This window comes from Pristiophorus japonicus, chromosome 1 (assembly GCF_044704955.1).
Source record: "Pristiophorus japonicus isolate sPriJap1 chromosome 1, sPriJap1.hap1, whole genome shotgun sequence".
Taxonomy (NCBI): Eukaryota; Metazoa; Chordata; class Chondrichthyes; family Pristiophoridae; genus Pristiophorus; species Pristiophorus japonicus.
The window spans coordinates 28,464,092-28,469,989 of NC_091977.1; positions in this window are offsets into that span (position 1 = coordinate 28,464,092).

Genomic DNA, 5,898 nt, shown 5'->3' on the forward strand with positions numbered 1-5,898 from the left:
GATACTAGCTTTTAAAAAAATTCCAGATTTATTTAATTAATTGAATTTAAGCTCCCCAGCTGTTGTGGTGGGATTTGAACTCATATCTCCGGATTGTTATTCCGGGCCTTTGGATTACTAGTTCAGTAACATAACCACTGTGCTACCGTACCCCTCGCAACTATTAGCAGCCAGTCCCCATCCCTTCACCCTTTCCATGACCCTTTCCTATTTCTATCACCCCTCACTCCTCTCACTTCCCCTTTGAACTATCTGCTGAATCTCATAGCCTCCTCGTCCTTTGCTCTGTTGTCATTCACTTCATCCTTGACTCCTCCATTCACTTCCCCCACTCCCAGCCAGTTCTCCTCCTCTGTCATCTCTTTCCATTTCCCTCAGTGGCGTTGGGATTCAACTTTTTAAAAAGAAATTACATTAGAGTGAGGAAAGACACTGCCAGTTTGCCTTTCTCTGTAATTTTCTCTCTCTCTCATAAGTGTTAAATATTAGAATCTCCTTCTCAGAAGTATAAGTGATTAGAATTGTTATTTTACCTGTCATCATAAACAGGTAAAGTAATTAGATTGGTTTAAAATACAACTGATTTTTTTTTTAACATTGAACTAAAATTAATATGCAAACCCTTTTTCCTCGTCTCTCATTCTCATCCCAGATTTTCTGTTTTTCTTTAGTCTCCTCAGTTTATATTCTTTTTACATCACAGGACAAAAGGAACAACCGGTGTTAATCAGAACCCTGCCATTTATTCACACTAACTCACACACATATGTACACACAGACAAAAATACATCCTCTTTGGGATTTTTTGAATACTTAATATTATTTTTACTTTAATGAAGCTTTTGGCCAGACTGGATCGCAGATTTCCTTCCCGAAAGGGAATTAGTGAACCAGATGTGTTTTTAAGGCAATCCGGTAGTTTCATGCTCACCATTATTGATACGAACTTTTTCTTCCAGATTTATTTAATTAACTGAAGTAAAATTCCACAGCTGCTGTGGTGGGATTTGACCTCACTTCTCTGGATCATTAGCATAGGCCTCTGGATCATGAGTCCAGTAATATAACCACTGTGCTATTGCAACCCCTTGTCAATGGAACTGTACAGGTGTATCCTGGGAAATGAGGCAGGCTGCACGTGCTCAAACTGCACAATCCATATACAGCTCACAGGATCACAGCTCCAGGCAAAAAAATCAATCCAAGCCCAGGCTTTTCGGAGAACCTTCAAAAAAAATTTATTGGTGGAATTAAAGGGCACAGAAGATAACTCGTGGATGAATTTAATCATGTTATTGTGCAATTTGCAATTTTGTGAATTAACAAAAAAATTGTTTAAAGCCTTATTTTGGACATTTCAATGAATGAGAAAAAAGTAGTGGATGAAAAAAAGTGTTCAGAAAGCACGTTGAATGGTTTCTGGCCAGATTGTGCAGCCTCAGGGTGATATCATCGCCATAGGCAGTCCCTTGTATTGAGGATGACTTGCTTCCACACCAAAAAGGGATGAGTTCACAGGTGTTTCAATGAAGGACCTAATATTCCAGGTCCCAAACGATACATTAAAGGATGCGCATGGAATTCTTAACATGTGGTGGCCATTGCACACTAGCCACCACACGGGCTTGACAGAGCTAGGTCTTAGTCCAGTGGCAAGGGTTAACCAAGACTACTAGAGATCAGCTCTGCTGCATGGACCTACTGCACACACATATCGCAGTGTGGGCTGGTCCGTGCTGGCCCTGGGCCCTCGACTCTTCTGGTCCCCGATCTCTCGCCTCTCCTGTGCCCTGTTCACGTTGCTCCATGATCACTCGCCGCTCCCGCGCACCGACCTCTTGCGGCGGCCCCGACCTGCAAGGACCATCAGCAGGCCGGGGCTTACGGGGAGCGACGTCTGTGAAGAGGGCGACTGGATTGGACGTCACCAAGGTCCAGGTCGCTGATTGGAGTGTGGGCAGGTACAGCAGGAGCGGCGAGGTTGGGCGCTCTCTGGGGAAGGTATTAGAGAGTCACTGCCCAGGGTGATATACTCTCACTATAAAACAGCAGTTTTTGTGTGTCACACGGCGTGAAATCTTTAACATTGAAAATGTATATCATAGCGCCACCTACTGCAGTAACGGGTCATGCAGGTATTTCTGAGTTTTCAATAAACATGTCCCTTATGTACAGAATTGAATATATCATGGAAGCCTCTTCTCAGGCACCTTATTTAATGACTTATGAAAATTCATACACATTACATCTTCGGAATTGCTTTTACCTACCCAATTCTAGATATTTTTATAGGTTTAATGTGCCTCGTACAATATTTTTGTGAATCAGCCGAGCCACTGCAGCATTTTTAAGAATTGTGTGCTGTACGAAACAGTACTGCATGAAACAAAACAAGCAAGAGAATTGAAGCGAGAAACTTTAGCAATGGAATGGACACTCAACACGCTTACACATAACGCCCCCCCCCCCCCAGCACCACCCCACCACACACACACACAGGTGCATGCACATTTAGACACGCACACTTTCATAGAATCATCGAAAAATTACGACATGGAAGGAGGCCATTCAGGCCATCGTGTCCGTGCCGGCCGACAAAGAGCTATCCAGCCTAATCCCACTTTTCCAACATTCTATAGACTGGATCAGTTCCTATGGATTGGAGGGTAGCTAATGTAACCCCACTTTTTAAAAAAGGAGGGAGAGAGAAAATAGGGAATTATAGACCAACCGGTGTGACATCGGTAATGGGGAAAATGTTGGAATCAATTGTTAAAGATGAAATAGCAGCGCATTTGGAAAGCAGCGACAGGATCAGTCCAAGTCAGCATGGATTTATGAAAGGGAAATCATGCTTGACAAATCTTCAAGAATTTTTTGAGGCTGTAACTAGTAGAGTGGACAAGGGAGAACCAGTGGATGTGGTGTATTTGGACTTTCAAAAGGCTATTGACAAGGTCGCACAAAAGAGATTAGTGTGCAAAATTAAAGCACATGGCATTGGGGGTAATGTATTAGAAACATAGAAACATAGAAACAGAGAAAATAGGTGCAGGAGTAGGCCATTCGGCCCTTCTAGCCTGCACCGCCATTCAATGAGTTCATGGCTGAACATGCAACTTCAGTACCCCATTCCTGCTTTCTCACCATACCCCTTGATTCCCCTAGTAGTAAGGACTTCATCTAACTCCTTTTTGAATATATTTAGTGAATTGGCCTCAACAACTTTCTGTGGTAGAGAATTCAACAGGTTCACCACTCTCTGGGTGAAGAAATTCCTCCTCATCTCGGTCCTAAATGGCTTCCCCCTTATCCTTAGACTGTGTCCCCTGGTTCTGGACTTCCCCAACATTGGGAACATTCTTCCTGCATCTAACCTGTCTAACCCCGTCAGAATTTTAAACGTTTCTATGAGGTCCCCTCTCATTCTTCTGAACTCCAGTGAATACAAGCCCAGTTGATCCAGTCTTTCGTGATAGGTCAGTCCCACCATCCTGGGAATTAGTCTGGTGAACCTTCGCTGTATGCCCTCAATAGCAAGAATGTCCTTCCTCAGGTTAGGAGACCAAAACTGTACACAGTTCTCCAGGTGTGGCCTCACCAAGGCCCTGTACAACTGTAGCAACACCTCCCTGCCCCTGTACTCAAATCCCCTCGCTATGAAGGCCAACATGCCATTTGCTTTCTTAACCGCCTGCTGTACCTGCATGCCAACCTTCAATGACTGATGTACCATGACACCCAGGTCTCTTTGCACCTCCCCTTTTCCTAATCTGTCAGCATTCAGATAATAGTCTGTCTCTCTGTTTTTACCACCAAAGTAGATAACCTCACATTTATCCACATTATACTTCATCTGCCATGCATTTGCCCACTCACCTAACCTATCCAAGTCGCTCTGCAGCCTCATAGCATCCTCCTCGCAGCTCACACTGCCACCCAACTTAGTGTCATCCGCAAATTTGGAGATACTACATTTAATCCCCTCGTCTAAATCATTAATGTACAATGTAAACAGCTGGGGCCCCAGCACAGAACCTTGCGGTACCCCACTAGTCACTGCTTGCCATTCTGAAAAGTCCCCATTTACTCCTACTCTTTGCTTCCTGTCTGACAACCAGTTCTCAATCCATGTCAGCACACTACCCCCAATCCCATGTGCTTTAACTTTGCACATTAATCTCTTGTGTGGGACCTTGTCGAAAGCCTTCTGAAAGTCCAAATATACCACATCAACTGGTTCTCCCTTGTCCACTCTGCTGGAAACATCCTCAAAAAATTCCAGAAGATTTGTCAAGCATGATTTCCCTTTCACAAATCCATGCTGACTTGGACCTATCATATCACCTCTTTCCAAATGCACTGCTATGACATCCTTAATAATTGATTCCATCATTTTACCCACTACCGATGTCAGGCTGACCGGTCTATAATTACCTGTTTTCTCTCTCCCTCCTTTTTTAAAAAGTGGGGTTACATTGGCTACCCTCCACTCCATAGGAACTGATCCAGAGTCAATGGAATGTTGGAAAATGACTGTCAATGCATCCGCTATTTCCAAGGCCACCTCCTTAAGTACTCTGGGATGCAGTCCATCAGGCCCTGGGGATTTATCGGCCTTCAATCCCATCAATTTCCCCAACACAATTTCCCGACTAATAAGGATTTCCCTCAGTTCCTCCTCCTTACTAGACCCTCCGACCCCTTTTATATCCGGAAAGTTGTTTGTGTCCTCCTCAGTGAATACGAACCAAAGTACTTGTTCAATTGGTCCGCCATTTCTTTGTTCCCCGTTATGACTTCCCCTAATTCTGACTGCAGGGGACCTACGTTTTTCTTTACTAACCTTTTTCTCTTTACATATCTATAGAAACTTTTGCAATCCGTCTTAATGTTCCCTGAAAGCTTCTTCTCGTACTCCATTTTCCCTGCCCTAATCAAACCCTTTGTCCTCCTCTGCTGAGTTCTAAATTTCTCCCAGTCCCCGGGTTCGCTGCTATTTCTGGCCAATTTGTATGCCACTTCCTTGGCTTTAATACTATCCCTGATTTCCCTTGATAGCCACGGTTGAGCCACCTTCCTTTTTTATTTTTACGCCAGACAGGAATGTACAATTGTTGTAGTTCATCCATGCGGTCTCTAAATGTCTGCCATTGCCCATCCGCAGTCAACCCCTTAAGTATCATTCGCCAATCTATCCTAGCCAATTCACGCCTCATACCTTCAAAGTTACCCTTCTTTAAGTTCTGGACCATGGTCTCTGAATTAACTGTTTCATTCTCCATCCTAATGCAGAATTCCACCATATTATGGTCACTCTTCCCCAAGGGGCCTCGCACAATGAGATTGCTAATTAATCCTCTCTCATTACACAACACCCAGTCTAAGGTGGCCTCCCCCCTAGTTGGTTCCTCGACATATTGGTCTAAAAAACCATCCCTTATGCACTCCAGGAAATCCTCCTCCACCGTATTGCTTCCAGTGGATAGAGAACTGGTTGGCAGACAGGAAGCAAAGAGTAGGAATAAACGGGTCCTTTTCAGAATGGCAGGCAGTGGCTAGTGGGGTACCACAAGGTTCAGTGCTGGGACCTCAGCTATTTATAATATACATTAATGATTTAGACGAAGGTATTGAATGTAATATCTCCAAGTTTATAGATGATACTAAGCTGGGTGGCAATGTGAGTTGTGAGGAGGATGCTAAGAGGCTGCAGGGTGACTTGGACAGGTTATATGATTGGGCAAATGCATGGCAGATGCAGTATAATGTAGATAAATGTGAGGTTATCCAGTTGATGGCAAAAACAGGAAGGCAGAATATTCCCTAAATGGTGACAGATTAGGAAAAGGGGAGGTGCAATGAGACCTGGGTGTTATGGTACATCATTCATTGAAA